Raw genomic sequence first — 26045 nt, forward strand, 5'->3', positions numbered from 1 at the left:
AGCTGCTGAAATAACCACCGAATAATGAGTCGATTCTCTTGCAGCAAGGCAGGACCACTTTTCGGGCTGGGTCTGACTCAGGATGGGGTCTCTCCCACTGCTGGTGCACCACTTACTGACCCTGGTCAGCGGGAACGGCAATGCATCTCTGTGGATCTGGCCTTGCCAGCTCTGTCAGGCCCCGTCTCACCAAATGGGCAACATTAACCAAGACCCAGTCACATTTTTTCAGAGTGGCTAAAGGTCTAGACTAAAAACCCGGCTCTGCAGCTGGAGAGTTACATTCCGGTTTCCAGTCAGATCCTGACACTTGGAAAAAGTGTCAGAAAATTCCATCTAAGTCTCGCAAATGTAGAGCAGAGGGAACAGGGCTATCGCTCTGTAAACTTTCAATTTGACAGGAAGGCTTACTCCTCTTTGATTCCAGACCGATAATCAAAATCTGCTGAAGACTAGGCCTGCTTTGGCAATTCTTGCCCGTGATTCCAGAGCCACAGCAATCTGGCTGACTCTTAAGTGTGCTCTGGGAATGGCCCAGCGAACCACCAGGTTCAAGGGCGGTTGTGATGGGCAACAAATGTTGACCTTGCCAGTGACACTCACCTCCTATGAAACAATTCAAAAATTTGCCATCTTCAGACAGAGGTGCTGAGTGCATGATCCATCTCGACTTCCTCCTGAGGCCCCCAGCATCATAGAGTCTTCAGTCTTCAGTCAATTTGATTCACTCCCCGTGATATCAAGAAATGCTCAAACTCATTGGATACCGCAAGGGCTTTGGGCCCTGACAACATTCCAGAAATAGTCCTGAAGACTTGTTCTCCAGAACTCGCCGCACCCCTAGCCAGGTTTTCCAGTTCAGCTACAACACTGGCACCTACCAGGAATTGTGGAGAGTTGGCCATGTGTGTCCACAAAAAGCAAGGCAAGTCCAACCTGGCCAACTTCTGCTCTATCAGCCTATTTTCGCTCATCAGTAAAGTGATGGAGATTGTAGTCAACAGTGCTAACAACTGACATTTACTCAGGAGTAACCTGCTCACTGATGCTCAGTATGGGCTCCACCAGGGTCACTCAGCTCCTGACCTCATTGCAGCCTTGGTCAAAACATGGACAAAAGAGCTGAAGTTCAGCAAGGGTGATTTCTCGGGACACCAAGGCCACAGTTGACCGAGTACAGATTCAAGGAGCTCTAGCAAAATTGGAATCAATGGGAACTAGTGGGAAAACTCTCCACTGCTGGAATCATATGTGGCTCAAAGGAAGAGGTTGTGGTTGTAGGATGTCAATCATCTCAGTCCTCGGACATCACTGCAAGAGTTACTCAAGGTATGTCTGAGGCCATCTACCTTCACTGCTTCATCATTGACCTTCCCTTCATTGTAAGATCTGAAGTGGGGATTTTGACTGATGATCGCACAATGTGCAGCACCATTCACAACTGCTCAGAGGCAGAGGAGATCCTTGTCTATGTACAGCAAGACCAGTACAATATCCAGGCTTGGGTTGATATGTGGGCAGTAACATTTGCACCACACCAGTGCCAGGCAGCGATCATCTCCAGCAAGAGAGAATATAACTATTGCCCCATGATTTTCAATAGCATTACTATTGCTGAATCCCTTATTATCAATATCCTGGGAGTCACTATTGTTAAGGGCCAGGGTTTAGAGAACTCCAAAGTGTATCATGAGTTCACCTGACCACAACTTTGAATAGATTGTGGTATGGGGAGCACACGGCCCACTCTGCAGGTGTGGTACAGCAGAAATGAAAAAGTATTTTTTAAAAGTAAAACAATGTTTATTCTATGAACTCAAGTTAACCTTTATAAAACATATAGTGAACATCATAGCAACCATCAATTCAAATACAACCCCCAAAGAATACAACACTAAGTAATCTTTAATAAATTCCCAAACATCCACAAGACTTAAAAAACACCTTTTAACAGAAGCACAACAGGTTCAAATTCACTACTGTGAGCAGTTACCACTTTGAAACCCCCAAATGAACATTCATAAACTTGCAGAGATTCATACACATCCTGCTGTGATTTCAGCTTCTCCAAAACTAAAATGAAACCAAACACACCCTGCAGCAAAAAGCCTAAAGCGAAAGTAAAAAGCTGACAGACAGCCCAGCTCCATCCACTCTCTGACATCACTGCAGTAATAAACACCCATTTCTTAAAGGTACTCTCACTACAGATACTTATATACACACCCATTTATAAACACCCATTTCTTAAAGGTACTCTCACATGACACTATTGACCAGAATCTTAAATGAACCAGCCATTTAAATATTGCGGCTATTAGGACAGGTCAGAGGCAGGGAAGTCTGACTCCCCAAAACCTGTTCAGCATTTACAAGACACAAGTCAGGAGTTTGATGGAATATAATCCACTTGTTCCAATGAATGCAGTTCCAACAACATTTAAGGAACTTGCCAATATCCAGGACAAAGTAGCCTGCTTGATTGGAATCAAATACACCACCTTTAACGTTCCCTCCCTCCTTCTCTGATGCACAGTGTCCGCAGTGTGTACCATCTACAGGGTGCATTGCATAAACTCACCAATGCTCCATCGACAGCAACTTCCAAACCCGTAACATCCGCCACCTCGAAAGACAAGAGCAGCAGATGCATGGGACCAGGGACTTGGCCGCTGCTATCCATTGAGTCAGCGGTGAACACATCCCCACCGATTCCAGTTGGCCCGATGCCATTTCACACTCACATGAGTGTTGAATGGCAGAAGATGAGACTTTCTCCCACCCCCAGGAGGCAGACCGACCTTGGAAAGCTAGGTACTTTTTAAAGTCTGTAATTGCTTCTACATTGTAAAATTATAGTGCAGGCAAAGTTTAAAATGAAATTACACTGTAGAGTTGTCAGCACCTTCATTCAATATAGCACTAAATTGACATCTTAGAACACAAACACAGAAATCAAATTAAACTTAAACTTACACTTGATTCCTAACACACCCAGTACAATACAAATTACTTAAACTACCTCTGTTCCCGAACATTGAGTGCTGCAAACTGGAGGAAAGGTAAGTGGAAGTGGGTCAAGGGGGGAATGGTCGGGTGGGAGGGGGCTTGTGTAGAGCAGGCCTGGGAGGTCTCTAAGCCCTCGGGGGAGGGTGTCCACAGTCATAAGGGGGCTCCTGACACTGGCATCCCCACCCCCACCACTTCCCACCCGAGATTGAACTTTGTTCAATTTCGGTTCTCCCGCTGGTCTATCAACTGCCCCCGACCTAAAAGTTGAGACTGATTGAGAAAAGGTCATTCTGTGGCCAATAAGTGACCACTTTCGGGCCTTAGTTTGGGCAAGGTTGGGCTTCCCGTGATCGCTTGGGAATCCCAACCATGCAATCTCACACTCCCCACCCCTGCCACCACCTCAGAACCCACCCAAAGTGGGGAGTGTAAAATTCTAATCGTGGGCAGCAGCAGTTCACGAAGGCATCTCACTGTCTCCGTTACAAGGGCAGTTAGGCTTGGACAATGAATGCTGACCTTGTCTGCGATGGCCACATCCCAAGAATAATTTTTTTTTAAAACTATCCTGAAAATTGTCCAGGAGTGGATCGTGCCTATCTCCTCAATGGAGCCAATCAGGTGATGAGCGCCATATGCGGCCTTTTGACAGGAACCAGCCCGCATCCTTTGAAGGCGCTCCGGATATCAGACATTCCCGGGAATGGAGTCAAAGTCATTGTTAAAATGACTGCCGACTCGGGGAATATTCAGCCCGTGGTATTGAGTTACTGAACTGGTGACACTAATCTCAAGATGCAAGGAATACTTGGTAAAGTCATTCCAATGTAAATTCACACTTCAACATAAATGACAACCGTGCCCAATCATTAAACAGGTACGTTTGAAACCCTGCACATTTTTCATGTTAAATTTCCCTCCTGCATTTGTCTGCTCTGAGAGATTATTATGTCAATCACATATCTACACAGCAACTGAGAATAGGAGATAGTTGACAGGATTTGATTCCCCACCATGGACAGTTTAGTCGGTAAGATGTGAACGATCACGTCGGAACAACATCAGTTCAGTGCCGATATGATAGGAGTCTTTAAAGTTATGACAGGATAGTATAGGGCCGAGAGAAGATGTCTGTTTTCAGCCAGCGATACAAGACCTCATGGAAAATGTTCCTCGCAGCAGGAAGTCCCGAGGTTTGGAATTGACTTCCAAGGTTAGAACATAGAGTGCAGAAGGAGGCCATTTGGCCCATCGAGTCTGCACCGACCCATTCAAGCCCTCACTTCCACCTTATCCCCATAACCCAATAACCCCTCCTAACCTTTTTGGTCATTAAGGGCAATTTAGCATGGCCAATCCACCTAACCTGCACGTCTTTGGACTGTGGGATGAAACCGGAGCACCCGGAGGAAACCCACGCACACACGGGGAGAACGTGCAGACTCCGCACAGACAGTGACCCAGCCGGGAATCTAACCTGGGACCCTGGCGCTGTGAAGTCGCAGTGCTATCCACTTCTGCCAGGTTAGTAGTCGAGGTGGATGTCAATGCTTAAGAGGGCATTGGATAGGTCATTCCTCGGAGCTCCTGGACACTGCGTTCTGCGCCCTCCCGGGACAAAGCTATCTCGGTCGCTTTCTTCAGGTCCAGATTAGTTTCACCCAACAAACGTTCTTGGGTCGTCCCATCTCAGATCCCGCAAACCAAATGGTCTCTGAGTGACTCAGATAATGTCGAGTCGAACTCTCAGAACTCGGCGAGTTTTGACAAACGACCCAGAAATTCTATTCCAGGTTTGCCCAGGTGTTGAGAAGCCGTGTGGAAACAAAAATGGCGGACGATGCGCGGCGGTTTCGGGTCGGAATGGTTGCCGACTAGCGGAACGAGCTCCGCAAATGGCGGGTGTCAAGTGAGTCAGGAAAAGTTAAACTTTTGATAATGCTGTAAGTCTCTGCACCACAAACCGTGAGGAGGGTCACCGTCTGTCTGTCGGCCCCAACTATGTTATTCAGATGAAAAAAGTAGCCCATTCGCTCAATGTACTCGGTCCAAACCCGACTTGGGCTAAGCAGCTGGCTTGTAATGCAGAACAATGCCCGCAGCGCAGGTTCAATTCCCGTACCGGCCTCCCCGAACAGGCGCCGGAATGTGTCAACTAGGGGCTTTTCACAGTAACTTGATTGAAGCCTACTCATGACAATAAGAGATTATTATTATTATTACCTCAGCATCAAACACCTCTTGCTGACAAAGACTGGCATATTTGGCATATTTCTTGCCTGAATGGAGGCCTTCTGAGTCCTAACCGAACTGGCCTGATCCGGAGGAAATGGCGCCCCCTGGAAGCTCCACTTAATCCTTGTCGCCAGTGTTAGTGAGGGCAAGCGGCCACTCGAAATCGATTATCGTGGAAAAGTTTTGATTTATTCTCCTTACTATGTACACCTCCAGCTCCCGAAGGGTCTCCCGTGCTCGGCCCACACCCGGGCCGGGATATTTATGCCCCAGAAATCCTAGGAAAGTGTGGGGGGGGGGGAGGGGCAGCCCCATCTCCTCATCTGGGTACATTGTACTCAGGTGAGGCCACAGGGACTCGGAAGATGCAGATCCCTGGGCCTCCTGTAGGGTTATAACAATGTGGGAATGGGGTCGGTAAATACGGTCAAGTCTATTTGCTCACATGGAGGGAATGTGCTGACATGGACTGATTGGGCTTGACGCCCCTGTCATGATATACACCAGTATATCATGGTGCAGACACACACTGATGGACACACAGCAAGACCAATCAACACACATAACACCGCAGCCAATCACCAGTTAGAGCACACTCACTATAAAGACAGGGGGCATCAGAGTTCCCGCTCATTCGGGATGCAGCGTCCTACAAGGACAGAGCTTACAGCTTACAGCACAGGTCCTCACCATGTGCTGAGTGCATAGACTGGTTCGGACAGGCATAGTTCTTTAGTTTAATCTAACATCGTGTTAACCCACAGTGAAAGTATGTTCAACAGTTTCTAACTTAATAAAATAGTGTTGTACTATTTTAAGTGTTGGTGGCCTGTATGGGTTCCACGGATCCAGAGCTCCTAACACATCAGCCCTGTTTTCACTTTATCGCTTCTATACAGTAAGGATTGACCTGATTTCGCTAAAATGTATCGAGAAGGAGCCCTGGCATTGCAGCAGGATATAACATGCCAGGCAGGCTTCAGTTCTGTGGGGGTTTTTTTGTGCACTTAAATTTTTCATTACGATAGGTCTAAAAATACCCTGATATTCAAAAGCATTTCAATCAACCACGCTAGCTGCTGCTATTACTGATAAAGAGGCAAATTTTAATGTTATAAAGGAAAGCATAGACGTCAGGGATATTTGATTGAAGCGTTTAACATGGAGAAGGATCTTGTCTGTCCGTGTGGATAATTACTGAAATAAGATAGATTAGGGAGAAGGAGGGAAGCTACGTATAAGCACGGAACTAGGTTAGGTGTCGAGAGGCTTTGTTTTCCACTTTATTCCTTGGAACACGTTGCCAGTTTGATCAGCGGGAGCACAAGTCATTTTAAATGTTCAAGGGATCTTCTGCGATGCTGACTGCATTTGGGGTTTTGAGGCATGTGCCCCTCGGTCACGGTTTTCTCCAGGAATCTCAATGGCGTTCACCTTCAGGAATCTGAGATGAATTTCCCAGACTTGCTTGTGCTTAAACTGGCCCACGTTGTTTTTATCTGCTTTTGTGGAGGCTACCGGCTGAAGAGCAGACAAGAGCCCCTGTCTTAGAATAATAATAAACTTTATTGTCACACGTAGGGTTGCATTGCAATGAAGTTACTGTGCAAATCCCCTAGTCGCCACACTCTGGCGCCTGTTTGGGTACACAGAGGGAGAATTCAGAATGTCCAATTCACCAAACAAGCACGTCTTTTGGGACTTGCGGGAGGAAACTGGAGCACCCGGAGGAAACCCACGCAGACACGGGGAGAACGAGTAGACTCCACACAGACAGTGACCCAAGCCAGCAATCGAACCTGGGACCCTGGCGCTGGCGGAGTGGAGCGGGGTGCGAAAGTCCCACCAACCGAGAGCTGGTGGCCAATCAGATGCCGGCAGCTCCACTCAACAGTAGAGCCACCGGGCTTGCTGTGTGGGTCCCCTGCATGGGAAACCTCATGCTTGCCGTTGGGTTAACAGCTAGTGGTGGCACGATGAGACTGCTAAGTGGGCACCCAAGCCTCGGACTTAATCGGGAAGGAGGTACCCACCCATCCGAGTAAATACCGGCCCATCACCAAACCTGCCACAGGGCATGGCAAAAGTTTCCGCCCTCTATTTCCCCGTGTTGTTTACCTGATGCTGGTAGGTGGAATGAACCATGCAACTTGATTGCTTCATATACTGACAGTGACAGGCTCAATGGACCAGCTGGCATTCTGCTCTGCATTACTGCATGGGCTTTTATGGAATCGTGTATATAGAATCAGGAGGCCATTCGAGCTATCGTCTCTGTGTCAGCACTTTGAAAGAGCTATCCAATTAGCCCACTCTGCTACCTTTAACCCCTGCAAATTCTTTGGTGCAAATTCTTTGGTGCAAATTCCCGAAGTATTTGAAATTTGGCTCGAGGAGGCCTCAATGTAATTTGGGAAGGCTGAGATTGAGATGTCGAGCAAGAAAATCTTATGCAGAGGAAATCTGCTTGTGGAAACACTCAAGTAGTTAATGTTTGTCACTGTGGGCTTCATCAGCAACAACTGGTATTTATTTGGTGCCTTTAACATAAATGAAAAATCCCAAAGGACTTTGTTATTGAAATAACCCACACAGGACCCACGGGGATGCCCTGACTGATCTCCCCGTGGGACTGGTGCAATATGAGCTTCCCCGCTAGTGGGCGGAGGCTCGCCCAGCTGGGGCTCATAAGATCTCAGTATAAAGGCCGGCCTGGATAGGGGCCACCATGTGGCCCACGGGACTGTACTCTGTAAATATGTTCGCTGTCATCGGCTGACTTTCTGTAACCACAATAAAACATTCACCTCACTGCTCAGCTTCCAAAATTTGTAGCACTCTTGACGTAGAAACAGGTGCAATATATGCCATTTGGGCAAGGCAATGACTGACTGCAGCAAGCCGATCTAAGCAGCCAAGAAAATGTTACACGTTATTTTCTTGTGGGCCCAGGAAGTGTCGTCAGCCCGGGACTCAAAAATCACCTCTGGCCTGTTGAGGTCGGATGAACCCCTTTCTCCCTCAGGATCACCTCTCACCAATGGGAGCTGATCGGATTATCGCCATCCTCCTACAGCAACTGTTCGACTGGAATATGACCGAGGTCCAGGCCTCTATGTAGCTGGACCCTCACATTGCTGATCAAATCACTATTCTTATTCATTTGTAAAGTCCGTTGTTTGCTAACAGTTGTTGGTATTTAAATTTAGAATTCATCCGGTGGCGTGTCCACAGAGCGCTAAAACCACAGAAATCTCCAAATTGCCTCAAGTTCAGAAATGAGCAATAAGAACATAGGACAGAATTCTCCATCTCCCATGGTCCCGCCTGGAATGGCAAACCAGGGGCAGGGGATGTGGCAGGACTTCAAACGTTGGTGTCACACAGGCGTGAATTTCATGCATATCTTCTGCTGGTGCCCACCATGACAGGTCAGGAAACCTGAAACCTATTTGCACTCCGCTAATGGGATACAGATGATGACCCGATCGGAATCTTCTACAAATACCCGGTTCTCCGCGGTGCCAGTGGGAAAACATGCCAGTCCAAAGCACGTCTGGCGTGCAGATGGCACCACTCACCCGAACAATGTCTGGGGCTGCCTCCGGAGCGGTGAATGGAGGCCGCCACCAACCCGGGCCCAGAACATTCTCGTATCCATGTTGCTACTGTGTCTTTTGCTCTGTGGTCTAACCTTGTCCACCAGTCTGTCATGCGTCACTTTCTTAAATGCCTTCTGGAAGTTCATGTGCACCACATCAATAGCATTACCTTCTCTTATCTCATTAAAAAAAACTCCAGCAAGTTAGTTAAACACAATTTGTCCTTAAACAATTCCATGCTCACTTTCCTTACTTGACTCACATTTGTCCAAGCGGCTGATAATTTTGTCCTGAATTCTCATTTGGAGAAGCCTGACTGCCTCCAAGGTTAAATACAATCCCAGTCTGTGCAAGCTCCTCTCACAAATTAACCCTGGAGTCCAGGCATCACTCTGGTGAATCTATGCCACACTGCTCACAGTGCTCTAACCAGGGCATTGTAAAGATGAAGTGTGACTTCTATACTTTACATTCTAGTCCTCAAGATATATCGGCCAGCATTCCATTAGTCTCTTTGATTATTTAGATCTGTAAGCACAAATTGAACTGAGTTTCCTGGACTTTGAACAAGAACTCTCATCGAAATAGCACCTATTACAATCTCAGGACATCCAAAAGTAATTTATAACTCATAAAATCCATTTGAGGTCATTGCTGTATTGCAAGGTAATACAGTAGCTCATTTACAAACAGAAAGATTTCATAAACAGGACTCCAAGGGTAACAAAATGGGAGGATCTTGCACAAACTGGGATTGTATTTATCCTTGCAGGTGGTGAGGCTTTGTGGGCGGATATTGAGTCCGTGCCGAGTTTCTCACGGGTGGAGAGTTTGGGCTCAAACCCGCCCACTTGTAGTGACTGCCATGTCAGCAGAAATAGTTATTTGCTGTAATGCACTGTGTGTAAACGGCGTTCCCAATGCACTTCTGCGGAGCGGCAGCAACTCTGAGAAGATACCAGGCTAAGCGGCTCCTGAGAGGCGTTATGCGCCTCTCGTAATCGTAAATTTAAATTGAAAAATAACAAAAACAAATCTGCTTCAAAAAATGTGCTGGGCAATTATCAGTCAATAAAGAAACGAAAGGAAGCACTGAACAACAGCCAGGTAAAATCACACTGGCGCTCTGAAGGAATAGTGAGTTGATTAAAACATTATTTACTTCCTTGCACAATAATCAATTTTACATCCTCAATACAGAATAAAGCTCATTTAAGTTATTTGTGTTGAGGCACTGACTCTTTAAGAATGGTCCTATTTAGTTGAACGAGATCACAGAACGTGATACATGCCCAAAGCCATTAAGTGATAATTCACTGCTATAAATTATCATATGGAGACAGTGGGATTATTGCTAATGGCTGTGGAATAAATACAACAACATGATTTATTTTGCTAGTCCGTATTACTTTGCCACCAAAAAGACATTCCCTCAGGAATGCTTCAAACGTAATGTGGAGATTTGGCCAGACATTTAAAAATCTAACACCATTAAAATGCAAGGTGGTGAAAAGGAGATGATGAAGCTGATCCGATCATGCTTATTGGTAATGGCAAGAAGGGTGGCATTAAGACTTGGAAAGAATCATTTTCCACTCACAGCTGAGTGATGAATGGCTTTGTCCTTGGTACAGAGCAACAGGTCGGAGCTACGTGGGTAGCACAGTAAGCACAATGGGTAGCACTGTGCCCCGGTTTCCTCCCACAAGTCCTGAAAGACATGCTATTAGGTAATTTGGACATTCTGAATTCTCCCTCTCTGTCCCTAGGCACCAGTATGTGGCAACTAGGGGCTTTTCACAGTAACTTCATTGCAGTGTTAATGTAAGTCGACTTGTGACAATAAAGATTATTATAAAAGGCCAATTGACAATATTCTTTAGGTGTCCTGAACCCTCCTTCTGAAACGACCTTACAAATTTAACAATTAAAGCCAGTGATACATTTGGCTGATACTCCAACAACACATGCGAGCAAATAATCATGTTCGATTGCAACATCTGGAGGTTGCTGCCTTTGCTGCAAAACTATTTCCACGTCATCTGCTTTTCTTCTTGTCAGTGACGTTTGAAACATTTCAGAACTGGTTCTCCACGTGGTGATAGCTAATGCCATTCTTGGTCACTCTGCCACACCCCAGTTCTTCCTGTCAAAAGCCAAGCACAACCCCAACGTGCTTCAACAACAGCAACTTTATCTTCATATCGCAGCTTTAGTGCCGTGAAATGCCCCAAGGTGCGTCACAGGAGAGTTATTGAAAAACAATTAACACTGAGCCACTTAAGGAGGTATTCGGACAAATTACTCACAGCTAGGGCAAGGGGGTAAGATTGGCTTCAAGGAGGTAAAGAGGTTTAGGAAGATCATTAAATGCCTTACGGCTAAGCAGCTAAAGGCACGTTTACCAATGGTGGAGCAGTTAAAACTGGGAAAGTAAAAGAGGCTGGAACAGGAGTGCAGATACCTTCGAGGGTTGCGGGGTAGAGGAGGTTACAGAGATAGGGGAAGATGAGGCCACAGAAAGGGTGAAAGGCAAGAATAAGAATTTTAGGATCTCGCTTGCTGTGAATATTTTGCTGTGTAAACTATGCTTTTATTAGGAGCAGGGTGGCACAGTGGTTAGCATTGCAGCCTCGCTGCCCAGGGAGCCGGGTTCAATCCTGGCCTCAGGTGACTGTCTGTGTGGAGTTTGCACGTTCTCCCCGTGCCTGTGTGGGTTTCCTCCGGGTACTCCCGTTTCCTCCCACAGTCCAAAGAAGTGCCGCTTAGGTGGATTGGCCACGCTAAATTTGCCCCTTAGTGTCCAAAGATGTGCAGGTCAGGTGGGGTTACAGGGCTAGGGTGGGCAGTGGGGCACCAGATGGGGTGCACTTTCAGAGGATCGGGGCAGACATGATGGGCTGAATGGCCTTCTTTTGCACTGTAGGGATTCTATGGATTAGCATTATCGCAACAATCCAAGATTGGCGAACGCTGCCGAGAATTCTGATGACAGGCTGGCAACACGACCGACAAGGGAAGCTAAGACTCCACGTTAGCCTTCAAGCTTTGAATGCATCAAACCCATTTTTGCAGCCATCCCAAAAGACTTACTGCAGGTGAAATGCAAGCAAACTCATTTATTTGATGTGGCCTGTCTGTTTCGACGGCACCAGTAGAAGCACTTCGACAACACAGAATCCTGCTAAGCAGGGGTCCATTAAGGTACTCAGTTGGGAAGTCTCACGGTTGATAGATGGTTTGATGTTGAAATAACTGAGGGCAAAGTTGAAAGAAAGTAAGAGGCACCGGTAGATTTGCTGCTCAATTTAACACGTGGAGCAGCAATCAAACGTGAACAGAACGCTGAACTGGACAACTAAAATCGTGCAAACTGGAGCTGTTTTGCAATGCTTTGGGTGTACCTTCAACACCGTACACAGCTCCGGTGAGGAAATGGTTAACGATGATAAGAGCAACAAGGTCATGGGATTACTATCATCTGTTTTGGACTGATATCGCTATTCCTCCATCATCACTGGGACAATATCCTGGAACTGTCTACTTCCTGCTATCAGTGGGGCGATCACATCAGCCTGAGGTTATGCAATGAATGTGATCTTCCCACCTTTGCTCACATTCTAAGGACAAATACAAAACAAAATCTGGAGGATGAGCCTCGAGACACATTCCTATTGACGAGGGACTGGGAAATTAGGGGGTGGTTTAGCACAGTGGGCCAAACAGCTGTAATGCCAGAACAAGGCCAGCAGCGCGGGTTCAATTCCTGTGCCGGCCTCCCCGAACAGGCGCCAGAATGTGGCGACTAGGGGCTTTTCACAGTAACTTCATTGAAGCCTACTTGTGACAATAAGCGATTATTATGATTGTGAGGAAAAACTGAGGAAGATTGGGCTTTCATTCTCGGGAAGCAGTTGACTTAAGATTTGACCTTGCAGGGGTGCAAAAGATAGCAAATGATTTTCTAAAAAAGGTACATCCGGAACACTATTCTAAATTATACTACGAAAGCCGGACAAATATAAATCTGGGAGTGCTGTCAGGATATTCCTCTTCACGCAGAAAAATGATGAACACGAGTAAACGATTTCTGCGTTAAGTTGCCATAGTCCCAGATGACCATGGGCTGCTTTCTCCTTTGAGGGGGAGAGCTGAGTGGTGGTGATTTAACCTGAGGGTCACCACACCTCAGGCGAGGGGCAAGGTAGAGAAGGCGGGGCCTTCACGAATAACCTCAGCCGGTGCGGGGATTGAACCACAACTGCAGGGCATGATTTCTGAGTAAGATAATGGAAGCAAACATTCTGGCATCCTGAATAATCGGGAGCTGTGAAAGTGAGGACTTGTGTACTTTTCTTTTGCCAATCTACCTTGCGATTCAACAGCACTGAATCTCTGCTGGTTTAACATTAAATCCCAAAGAAAGGAAGATTATTTAATCCCTCAGCACAGACATTCAGTATCTGCCAAAATACAAGATAAGGTGCGGAATGCATACAGACTGTTAATCGGTGATGTGAGGTGCCAATGGCTGTCAACTTGTAATCAGACACTGTTATCACTCTTGAAGCATTCGATCAAACACTTCTCTACCATTTTATAGGAAACGTAATCCAATGTCAAAGCATGGAATTTAATAAGTATGCACAGGAAAACAATCGGCACCAGTGTCTACTACTTTTCAAGCCTCCAGACAGAAAATGAAGAGACAAAAGGAAAAGATAAGAAAATAAATTTTCAAAATTTTGTAATTTGACATTTTAATATCTCTGACAATTTGCATGCAGAATGGATGAGACATCACATGCACAATTAACCAGCCAAGTCTGGCAAGAACGAGGCCATTGAATCGCGCGAAAGACGCCTTGCGAGATTGGCGATGGTCAAGACATCTCGCAAGATTCAACCGAACCTAGCGAGACGTCGCGATCTGGGTCTCGCCCGTGCTGGGGGGAGCATATTTAATGGCTCATTTAAATAATGGCTCATTTAAATATGCATGCGCCAGTTTCTCCCAGCACCTGGGAACTAACGCCCCCCCCCCCCCCCCACCCCCCAGCGAGGCCTCGACTAGGTACCGTTTAGCACTCATCCACACAGATGTGGGCCGGGCGTAACAGCACTGAGGGGTTTCCCAAGCCACTGGGGACCACTGGGTGGCCGGGACAGGCAGGCTGGCACCCTGGCTCTCCCTCCTGCGTCTCGGCACGCTGACACTGCCAGGCTGGCAACTTGGCACTGCCATCCTGGTGCTACCACCCTTGGCGCTGCCCAGGTGCCCAGGTAGCACTGTCAACCAGGCAGAGTCATTGCCAGGGAGTCTGGGTGGCACTGCCAAGAGTCGGGGCCTGGGGGGCTGTGCCCATGAAAGGGGGGTATGAAGGGTGGGGGGGTAGAATGGTGGGTGAAGGGGCCTCATAATGGTTAGGACATGAAGGGCGTGGGTCCTGAAAGGGGGTGAGATCCGAAAAGGGGGTGGGGAGTCCTGCTGTGGAGGACCCCCAAGCCCACCTCGAGATTGGGGCGCCCTTTCAGAACAGCGGCCCGATCTCTGAGGGGCCAGTCTGGCCGGTGAGTTAATCCCCCCCACAGCTGAAAATATTTCTCAGCGTGGCTGGACCGGGGCGAAACGCCCCAAGGCCCCAAAACAGACTGAGGGCACGATTTAACGGTCCCTTGTCGAGCGTGTTTAGCCGGGTGTTCCCTGGCACTGTCAGAGCCGGGAAAGACCCCGCTATCTAACGGGATTCCGTTTTATTTCAGGGCCTTAGCGGGAAATGCACTGCCAAGGCCGCTGTTAGTGCAGGAAGAAAAATGGTTCCCCAATCTCCAGACCCCCTCCCCCCCACAGCATGACCTCCAGCCCGGACCCCCCCCCCCCCCTCCCCAATGCCTCAACTCACCTACAAGAGGCTCATCGAGCCCCACACTCTCATATCATAAGAGCAGGGCAGCACTGGGCCCGATCTGCGGCATGTGCAAAATGCCATTCAGGCACCTTGACACTGGAACCCTTGTGGTGCCGTTACCAGCCTGGCAGTGCCACTTGGGCACATTGGCAGTGCCGTGTAATAACTGCCAGGGTGCTGAGGGGGCACCGCCAAGGTGCCAGGCTGGCAGTGTCAATGTGCCCAAGTGGCATAGCAGGCACCAGGGTACCACCATGCCCAGAGCTCAGCCATCCAGGGGCTTCCAATCCCCTGGGACTCCCCCCCCCCCAAGTGCTGGTACACCTGGTCCCTGTTTATGGAGGCCAGCCCTAGCTGGCTCTCGCCTGGGCTATCTGAGGCAGAGGGGGTCAATCCCAACGCCTTGAGTAGATCAGGCGCGAGGACATAACACTGAGATGAGCTGTTTACTTTAATATGCAGGTTTGTCAAATACAGATCCCGTTGGATCTGGCGAGGCGCGGTGAGTCAGCAAAATCCCAGAAGAGGCCTCTCCCGCGAACTACCGGCCACGTCAGTAGATCGCGCCCTAATTGTGGTTGAAGACTGGTGAGGAATGTACTCCGGAGCACCTGTCTTCACCAGACCATGAAGATGTTGGTTCCTCAATTCAACCATCATCCCCCTGAGCCCATCACCTGCGAGGCTGCCATAAAACACTAGGATATCAACCCATTGCATCTGGAATGTTTGTTTCCCCTCCTAGTAAAAGACGTGGTATCTCTTTGAACACCTTGTTTGTGATTTTTTTTTTATGCGGCCTTGTCGTGATCCAGTTTTCCTCGCCTCGATCTTCCCTGTGCCTTTCATTGTTCATCATCCTCATCCGCCGCCTTGCACCTCTGCCTGCCCTCTAACCCTTCCACACTCTACCCCCCCCACCCTTGCGCAGCCCTCCTCCACATTGCCCACCTTGCCTTTATCAGCCTGACCAATCCCCCCCCCGCCCCCACCCCCCCTCCTCACCTCTCACCCCACCCGGTCAAACTTCAGGTCATTGGAGCGGAGGGTCCATGAGTCCCGCAGCACAGTGATGTCCATAAAGGCCAGCTCGGCATGGAGCTGGGGGCCACGAACCGCTCTGCTCTCCTCCAGCAGACTGGTGTTTAGCGCAGCGGGAATGGTGCAGCACGAGGACTGGTGGGCTATGTTGCACTCATCTCGGAAGTCTCGAGTGATTTGAGGTCGGCCTAATGCAGATCACTCTTCTTTAAACGTGTTTGACGCGTTTGATGTTTGATGTGATATCCCACTGGCGTGTAGCACATTTGGAAGGCCTGACAAGATTTCGGCGATCGGCTATTCCAATGAGCATTCATGAGATGCAAATGAATGCAAATGGCATTCGAAAGACCAGCCAGCAGCAGAACCGACCTGCTTATTACCCCACTATTGGGAGAATTGCAAAATATATTTCGCCAGCGGGTTTCCGACCTTTTGGCTCCTTGTGGGTTCTCCAATTTCACCCACCACCAAATTCACAGCAGGTAGGATAGGAGAATCCTGCCCTGGAGGCCAATTGAAAAATTCGAATCAGCCTCCTTTAGCCCTGCTCAACAAGGCTTTTTTGTGGGCCGATTTCCCTGCCCCCCTCCCCCTTGCGGAAATGGCCGATGTCGGGAACTGGGTTGCGAAACCGACTTGCCAGCGAGCCTCAGAATCTCTGTTTCCCACTGACCTCCATTCCTGACCTTTGATAGATTCCGAAAATTCAGCCCAAATACTTCTAAAATCTGGGCCAATGAACTGGGTATTTTAAATTTGAATGTGTTGCAAATTATTAGGAAGCAATTCTGCTTGGGTCAACTTTTAGAATTTCTGGGTTTCCCGTGACTTGAAACTCTGTCCAAGAGAGCGCACACAAGGTAAGTGAGTACATTCGCGTTCTAAGCTTTGATCAAGTGATATGTTGATCTGATGATCTGTAGATACCCTGGCATTTAAAAGCTGCATCCGCACTTCTCAATAAAACAGTTAGCTCCAAAATAACTTTGAAGTGCTTTCTGAATTTCCTAACCACAAACCCCAATTGCTGACTCGATTGAATAGAGCTTGTGCGTTTATCTGAGAAAGTCAAATACAATGAGGTGGGGTGCATTAATGAGACGGTTGCTTGAGCGGAGGTTTTGGTTAGTGGTCACCCTTTGTGCGAAATTTGACTTTGATCGTTTATGCTTGTTCGTGGTGCAAGAGCTCCAGCATCAAAGTTACAGCAAATTGGCAGCTATTTTTCACCATCGCCTCGATGCAAATTATACATGGTTTGAAATCGAAAATCTCGGCCATGTTTTACAAGCCAACAGGAAATAAAAACTGCCAGCGTAGAATAGCTTGCTGAATCGCTACACTTGCCTTTCACCGCGTAACCATTCCGCGGCCAGTTTCGCTCCCATGCTCTTTGACACTCAAACAGCCCAAGACTAAATGGTTAACCCATTGGTTAAAACAGTCACTGGCCAGGAATGGAATCTTTTATTTTCAAAACTAAATCACACTGTGATTCTACACTTCTCCATCGGACGCGCTGTTGATGTACCCACAGATTGCCACCAATCATTGAATTGACGAGGCCTTGCCTTTTCACACTGGAAACCTTGGAAAAGTTACACCTTATTACATGAGATGTAACTGGGAATTTTTTTTTTTAAATTTAGCGTACCCAATTCATTTTTTCCAATTAAGGGGCAATTTGGCGTGGCCAATCCACCTAGCCTGCACAGCTTTGGGTTGTGGGGGTGAAACCCACGCAAACACGGTGAGAATGTGCAATCTCCACACGGACAGTGACCCAGAGCCGGGATCGAACCAGGGACCTCGGCGCCGTGAGGCAGCAGTGCTAACCACTGCGCCACCGTGCAGCCCTACTGGGAATTTAACAGTAAACCACATTGATATATATTCCAAGAAAACTTCTCCATCCTTGGAGAATTAATTTTATATTTCTAGAAGGTTAACTTTTTCAGGGTTATGATAAAAAAAACTTCCATTCATTTTTGAAGAACATTAGTTAAGTTATTTTGGTTTCCACTTTAATCCCATGGATCGGCTCCAATCATTTATTTTGCTCACTGTAAAATATATAAAAAGTGAAGGATGTCAGTGCATTTTCCTTCCTGGTCTGCAGCCGGTGGGAAGACTTCAAAGTGAGCAGCAACGGGACCTATGCGATCACATCACTGTTGCTGGTGCCTGGAGATCACCTTGAAATGGACAGCAGATTCCAACTGATCGCAGGAAAGGTGAAATCCACGACACAGGCATCATTGGATCTTTGCAGGCAGCTTTCTTTGAGAAGTCATGAGGCTATGCCCCTTTATCTTTCAATGTTTAATTGATTTGAAATGTTGCAACAACATCTGAGACACTTAAAGGCACAAGGCCACATACCGAAGCACCTTCAGGGGAGTGTGAAGAGAGCAACATTCCCTGTAATACAGACACCCATTGAAACGAGTAACTGTCTGAGGAAGTAAGCTAGTGGGTCCCCCACCACCCACCGATAGGCAATGATCACCCCCCCCCCCCCCCCCACTGTACATAGGCATTACCCCACACCCCTCGAAATGAGGACACCCCACTATGGGGTCGCTGAGGACCGCCCTTTTCAGACCTTCCCATGCCCCCTTTTGAGCCCCCCTTTCAGAACCCCCAACCTTCACCACACCCCCCCCCCCCCTCAAACCTTCATACCCCCTCCCGTCTCCGTTCATGGGCCTGGTCCCGCTCAGTCCCTGACCTTTGGCAGTGCAGCTGGGCACCCTGGCGATGTTCCTTCCAGCCTGGCAGTGCCATCTGGGCACCTTGGCAGTGCCAAGGTGGACAGTGCCAGGGTGCCAGCCTAGCAGTGCCAAGGTGGCCGGATGCCAAGGGGAGAGGCAGGATGCCACCCTGCCATGCCCCTGACCACCCAGGGGCAGCCGATGGCCTGGGAGATGCCAAGCTGCTGTTCTGCCTGCTCCATGTTTGCGTGGACCAGTACTAGTCAGCGCCCAGCTGGGGTCTCCCTGGGGCGGGCGATAGATGATGGGAGCGAGTCAGATCCAGTGTCTACGGTTAACTAGGGAAGCCCGGGAGGGGGGCCACCCCCAGCATTTACCGGCCATGACCCGCTCCGATCCGCAGGTGGATTGCGCCAAGAAGCTGAACTGAGCCCGAATCTGGCTACTCGGGGGGTATGTAAAAGATCCCTGGCACTATTTTGAAGAAAAGCAGGGAGGTTATCCCCAGTTTCCCGGATAATATTCATCCCCAAATCAATATCGCAAAAAGCTTACCTGACCCTGATCACATGGCTGTTTGTGGGGAGTTTGCCGAGGTTAAATTGGCCGTTCCATTTCCGACATGACAGCAATGACTGCAAGTATCTCATGGGATGTAAAGTACTTTGAGACATCGGGTGGCCTTGAAAAGGACCACATAAATGCAAGTCTTTCTCTTCTCCCTGACAACTAAATCTGCTGCTCGATTGACTCCCAAGCCCTCAACTCTCTGGTGCTGGTGGAGCCACTGGATTTCACACCCTCCCAATTGGGAAGAGATCTATCAGCAGTGCACTTCATTTGGCAGCTGAACGTAACTGGTGCCTGACCAAGAGAATTGGCCTAGCCTCCCATCATAGTCAACCTGCCTGCTGCCCACCCGATGTACACATTATAGGAAAAGTCAACCCCATCATTTCCTAAAACATCATCCAACATTGATTCAAATTCACAGTGTAGGCACTGTTCATTGCAACCCTCAGACTCCTCAGATAATGAAGCAGTCCATGTCTAAATGCAGCAAGACCTGGACAATATCCAGGCTTGGGCTGACAAGTGGCAAGTTACATTCATGCCAGGCAAGCGCCAGGCAATGACCATCTCCTGCAAGAGAGGATCTAATCATCACCCCTTGACATTCAATGGCATTACCATCGCTAAATCCCCCACAATCAACATCTGGAGGCTTACCATTGATCAGAAACTGAACTGGACAGCCACATTAATACTGTGGCTACCAGAGTAAGTCAAAGGCTAGGAATCCTATGACCCCCCCAAAAGCCTGTCCACCAACTACAAGGCACAAGTCAGGAATGTAATGGAATACTCTCCACTTGCCTGGATGAGTGCAGCTCCAACAACACTGAAAAAGCTCAACACCATCCAGGACAAAGCAGCCCACTTCATTGCTCCTCCTTCTACAAACAAATAGATAGAGTAGACAGTCTGAGACTTTTTCCCCGGGTGGAACAAACCATTACAAGGGGACATAAATTTAAGGTGAATGGTGGAAGATATAGGGGGGATGTCAGAGGTAGGTTCTTTACCCAGAGAGTATGGGGGCATGGAATGCACTGCCTGTGGAAGTGGAAGTAGTTGAGTCGGAAACATTAGGGACCTTCAAGCGGCTATTGGATAGGTACATGGATTATGGTAGAATGATGGGGTGTAGATTAATTTGTTCTTAATCTAGGACAAATGTTCGGCACAACATCGTGGGCCGAAGGGCCTGTTCTGTGCTGTATTTTTCTATGTTTTATGTTCTCTAAACATTTAAACCCTCCACCACCGGCGAACAGTGACAGCCGTGTGTACCATCTACAAGATGCACTGCAGTAACTCACCAAGTTTCCCTAGACAACACCTTCCAAACCCAGGACCACTACCATTTAGAAAGAAAAGAGCAGCAGATACCCAGGAATCCCACCACCTGGAGGATCCCCTCCAAGTCGCTCACCACCCTGACTCGGAAATATGTCGCCGCCCCTTCACTGTCACTGGGGCAACATCCTGGAACTCCCTCTCTAACAGCACAGTGGGTGTACCTACACTTCAAGGACTGCAGCGGTTCAAGAAGGCAACTCACCACCGCCTTCCGAAGGGCAACTAGGGATGGGCAATAAATGCTGGCCTAACGAGCGACGCCCACATCCCGTAAATGAATTTTAAAAATGCATAATGACGCGAATTAGAGACACAATAAAATACACAGCAATTCCATTTGTGCCAGTCTCAAGCAGACAGGTTACAAAAGTAAATTGTCGGCCACAAGTAACAGAAACGCAGAGGGAAAACGAGTCCATCGATGTGAATTACTATACATTATAAATGCCACAAACAGAAACATGGCACGAGAGCTTCCAGCACTAATGCATTGTGCTACAAACTAGCAGGCGATGGCTTCACAAGCGCAATTCCCAATGACCTATGTGTGGCTTGCTCCCCCATCCGGTAAAAGAAGGGAAACATGGTGGGCAGTTCAACCCGAATGGATCCCACGTATTCCAGGAAAGGCACACGCATATGTCATCAGAAGTGATTATTTGCCATCAATGCCTGTATTTTAAAGATTGATCGAAGGAAAACAATAGAAATAATGGCTGGGATTTAATTGAGTCCCAGGGGAGCATGTTGGGAGGCATTTTGAGGGGGCAGGGCAGTCATGGAATTGGGTGGGATGGTAAAAATGGCATTTTTTTACTAGTGGTGGGGAAGGTGGTGAAGCAACTGAGGCCTTTAAGATGCGGGTGGATTAGCATTTCCTCACATGGGGGGGTCCGGTTTCCTCAGGAAACGGCATCTTATGGCCCCTGAGAACAAGAGCCCCCCACCCCACTGAAAGATCACCTTACTTTCAGAAGTCAACTCTATCCCCCACATATCATGTGATGCGACCATCAATTCACTCGAAGACACGTGGAGAAGTAGACCGTGGTTTTAATCAGCTTAGAACTATGCCTGCCTGCGACCGGTACGATACTGAAGGCGGCCCTGCAGGTCCAGGGTGACCGCGCTGAGTTGTGGGTAGCCGGCGGCGTGATCGGGGGTGCTGGGGTGGCCCCGCGATGGCTGTCCGTGTAGGTCATGCGCGTCGAGTGGCATAGCAGATGGTGGCCAAGATGGCGGCCCCCGTTGGTTGAGTGTGGCGGATGGTGAGGAAATTGGCGTCCAAGATGGCGGCCCCCATGGGTCGCATGTGGTGTGCGGAGGCGGAGTCGGCAGACACGCTGCCACATTATGGGGTCTGCGGGCCTGTGAGTCTGTGGATCGGGTCTGTGAGTTCGAGTTCTTAGGCCTGACCAGGCAGACCTTGGCGAAATGTCCTTTTCGCCCGCAGCTGCTGCAGTTCACGTTGCGGGCCGGACAGTGCTGTCGGGGGTGTTGGACAGTGCTGTCGGGGGTGTTGGGACTGGCCGGAAAAAATAGCAGGGTAGCCCCCCATGATGGGCGGGCGGCCGTGCAGCACAGGCCTGAGGTAGTTCTGGGCGGGGGCCCACGAGGGGTTCGCGTGGTCGGCCGGAAACGCAGTAAGGCTCTGAAAAGCGACCTCCAGAGAGGGAGCCAGTTTTACCGTGTCGTCCAGGTCCTGGGCCCCTTTTTCGAGCAGGCGCTGTCTCACATAGTTCGATCGGACCCCCGCCACGTAAACGTCTCGGGCGGCGAGCTCCATGTGCTGAGTGGCCGTAACGGCCTGGTAGTATCAGTTGCGCGCAAGGGCTTTGAGGTCACGTAGGTAATCATCTAGCGACTCCCTGGGGCGCTGGCGGCGAGTGGTGAAGACCTGTCGCGCGTATACCTCGTTCACAGGCCGCACATAGAGGCGTTCGAGTAGTGCGTGGGCCTCTGTGCAGGAAGCGGCTTCGTTGAGCTGGACAGAAATGCGATGGCTCACCCGTGCGTGGAGGAGGCTCAGCTTCTGTTCGTCAGTGACGGGTGGCGTAGACGACGTGGCGAGATAGGCCTTGAAGCATCGAAGCCAATGTGAAAAAATGTCTTTCGCCTCCTTGGCCTGTGGATCGAGTTCCAGTCTGTCAGATTTGAGGGCTAATTCCATAGTAGTATTTTAAGCTGATTAAATTGATGCGACCATCAATTCACTCGAAGACACGTGGAGAAGTAAACCGTGGTTTTAATCAGCTTAGAACTATGCCTGCCTGCGACCGGTACAATACTGAAGGCGGCCCCGCAGGTCAGCTGCTCTTATACTTGCTCTAAAGGGGAGGAGCCATGGGAGGAGCCCGTACTCGCCCCAACATATCCCCCTGTGGGTGAAGCCACACAATGGCCCATAGGTGGAGCCCACAGGGTTAATAACATAACACAACATAACACAGTGCACTGGTGAATTATCAGTAATTATACATTTACCACATCATGAAAAAATGATGCTTCAGATTAATCGGGACATAAAAACGCAGGGCAATTGTGCTGCAAGTAATCTGAAGGATCATTTTTTCATGATATGTGTTACATCAAGCTTCTGCGGCCCTCGATTCATTCCCTACCTCATACATCTGAATAATAGGAGAGAGAAGAACTGTCAGGACAGACACAGATGAAATGTAGCTCAATCTAAATTTCAATGCCCAATAAATGCAGCTAATCAATATCGCTTATAGCCCGATGGCACTCGAACAGATATCTTAACTGCACCAGCAGCAAGGCAGTTTACAGTTCAATGTCATCCAGATTTTCCTGCAAGGGGGGCTCAGGATTAGACCAATATTCTCAAGAAACCCATACCGGGAATCAAATCAGTCCAGTCAACTTGCCGACCCCATATTTCATCCTGTTTATCTTTGTGGTTTGGTAAGGGCTGCCCTGCCATTCAGTCTACCTCTTCTTCCCATAGAGGATCCATAGAATCCCTAAAGGGCAGGAGGAGGCATTTCGGCCCATCGAGTCTGCACCGACCCTCTGAGAGAGCAGCCTACCTCGGCCCTCCCCCTCACCCTATCCCCGTATTTCCACCTAACCGGCACATCTTTTGGACACAAAGCAAAATTTAGTTATGGCCCATCCATCTAACCTGCACATCTTTGGACTCTGGGAGGAAACTGGAGCACCCGGAGGAAACCCATGCGGACACGGGGAGGACGTGCAGACTCCGCACAGACAGTGAGCCGAGGCTGGAATCGAATCCGGACCCTGGTGCTGTGAGGCAGCAGTGCTAACCACTGTGCCACCGTGTCTTGAGTTTCTTGCTCCAATATTTGCTTTGTATTCCCCAAAAGCTGTGCCTAAGGGAAATGTGTGAATCTCAGCTTTGTAGCACAGTGGTTAGCAATGTGGCTTCACCGCGGCAGGGTCCCAGGTTCGATTCCCGGGTTGGGTCACTGTCTGTGCGGAGTCTGCGTGGGTTTCCTCCGGGTGCTACGGTTTCCTCCCACAAGTCCTAAAAGGCATGCTCTTAGGTAATTTGGACATTCTGAATTCTCCCTCAGTGCACCCGAACAGGCGCCAGAATGCGGTGACGAGGTGATTTTCACAGTAACTTCATTGCAGTGTTAATGTAAGCCTACTAGTGACACTAATAAAAACTATTATTATTATTATTATTTAAATTGACCTTGCCTCAACCAGCTTCTGAGGGAGCGAGTTCCAGATGTTTCTGCTCCAGCTGCATTGATCGGCAAATCTAAATTAGACGAGCACGATTTGTAACATCCACATTGCAAATGCAATTAATTTAAACACCTATGTTCCTCCAAAAGCTCCAAACTCAGAAACCATCCTGAACAGTTTGTGGAATTATGTCCATTCATTGTTGAAGTGAGGGGTCTATCTTACGAAGAGAGGTTGAGTAGTTCAGATCGCTACTCTCTTGAGTTCAGAAGAATGAGAGGAGATCTAATCGAGGTACATAAGGGCTGGCGGTCTCCGTTGCGAATCCGCCCCAACATTGCTGCTCGCGAGGACGGAGTACCTGGAGCTCATCCAAATAATCCCATTCACCGCAGCAGGAATGGAGAATCTCACTGCCGTGAACGGGCGGAGAATCCCGCCCAAGGCGGTAAACGGGATTGACAAAGTAAACGTCGAGCGGATGCTTCATCTTGTGCGGCAATCTAGCACGAGAGGTCACAGTTTGAGGATAAGGGGTAGCAGGTTTTAAAACAGAGCTGAGGAGAAACCAGTCCTCTCAAAGAGCCATGAATCTGTAGAATTCACTGCCCCAAAGTGCAGTGGAAGCCGGAATATTGAGTAAATTTAAGGAGGCGTTTGACATATTTTTAATGAGCAACGGGTTGAAGGATTATGGAGAACGGGCAGGACAGTGGGGTTGAGGCCACGCTGAGATCGGCTATGATTGTATTGAATGGCGGAGCGGGCTCAGACCATTCCCTCGTCCTGCTCCAAGTTCTGATGTTCTTGTGTTTAGATAACATGAGGATTGTGTTGGCACTTAGTATATATGCAGGTTTTCAATAATAATCTGATAATAATTATCTTTATTATTGTCACAAGTAGGCTTGCATTAACACTGCAATGAAGTTACTGTGAAAATCCCCTAGTCGCCACATTCCGGCACCTGTTCGGGTACACAGAGGGCGAATTCAGAATGGCCAATTCACCGAACAAGCACGTCTTTCAGGACTTGTGGGAGGAAACCGGAGCACCCGGAGGAACCGGAGACACGGGGAGGACGTGGAGACAGCGATCCAAACCGGGAATCGAACCTGGGTCCCCAGTGCTGTGAAGCAACAGTGCTAACCACTGTGCTACAGTTCCACCCTCAGGTTGCAGAAACATACTAAGTTGGAGCTGATGTTCCAACACCCAAATCACTCCGAGCACCCGAGCTTAAATGATCTGAGGTGCAACCAAAATGGATGACAGTTTAATAATACATTGGACAAGGTTGTCTTCTAATTAACACGTACTTTTCAACCAATTTTATTTTAAAGCCAATTACGGAATGCCAAGCGACATGAAAATAGTCCAATGACTAACTGGCATCTCAGCTAACATTGCATGATCAGTGTAAGATAATTAAAATTACATAAGTGATTGTTCTGTAGCGCCTGCCTGTTTAACCATATCCTATTATGGGGGCATCTTAAATCTCTCAGAACGCAGCAATTTTATTTTAATTATTTCTCCGGAGGGAATTAGTTCACATAATTATCAATTTTCCCATATAGCAAAAGTTCAGCATTTACTCACATCCCACAGGTTAAATGTAACATCTCAATAAGACCATAAGACATAGGAGCAGAAGTAAGGCCATTCGGCCCATCGAGTCCACTCCACCATTCAATCATGGCTGATTTCAACTCCATTTACCCGCTCTCTCTCCATAGCCCTTAATTCCTCGAGAAATCAAGAATTTATCAACTTCTGTCTTAAAGACACTCAACGTCCCGGCCTCCACCGCCCTCTGTGGCAATGAATTCCACAGACCCACCACTCTCTGGCTGAAGGAATTTCTCCTCATCCCTGTTCTAAAGTGACTCCCTTTTATTCTAAGGCTGAGCCCCCGGGTCCTA

General features: G+C 48.4%; 1 protein-coding gene across 5 annotated transcripts in view; it reads right to left on the reverse strand.

Annotated features, from left to right (window-relative positions):
- Window positions 1–26045, reverse strand: part of LOC140384726 (protein kinase C-binding protein NELL1-like) — a 1091429-nt gene that overhangs the window by 269461 nt on the left and 795923 nt on the right. The gene's annotated exons all lie outside the window — the stretch shown is intronic.

The sequence above is a fragment of the Scyliorhinus torazame genome, chromosome 10, assembly GCF_047496885.1.
Source record: "Scyliorhinus torazame isolate Kashiwa2021f chromosome 10, sScyTor2.1, whole genome shotgun sequence".
Classification (NCBI taxonomy): domain Eukaryota; kingdom Metazoa; phylum Chordata; class Chondrichthyes; order Carcharhiniformes; family Scyliorhinidae; genus Scyliorhinus; species Scyliorhinus torazame.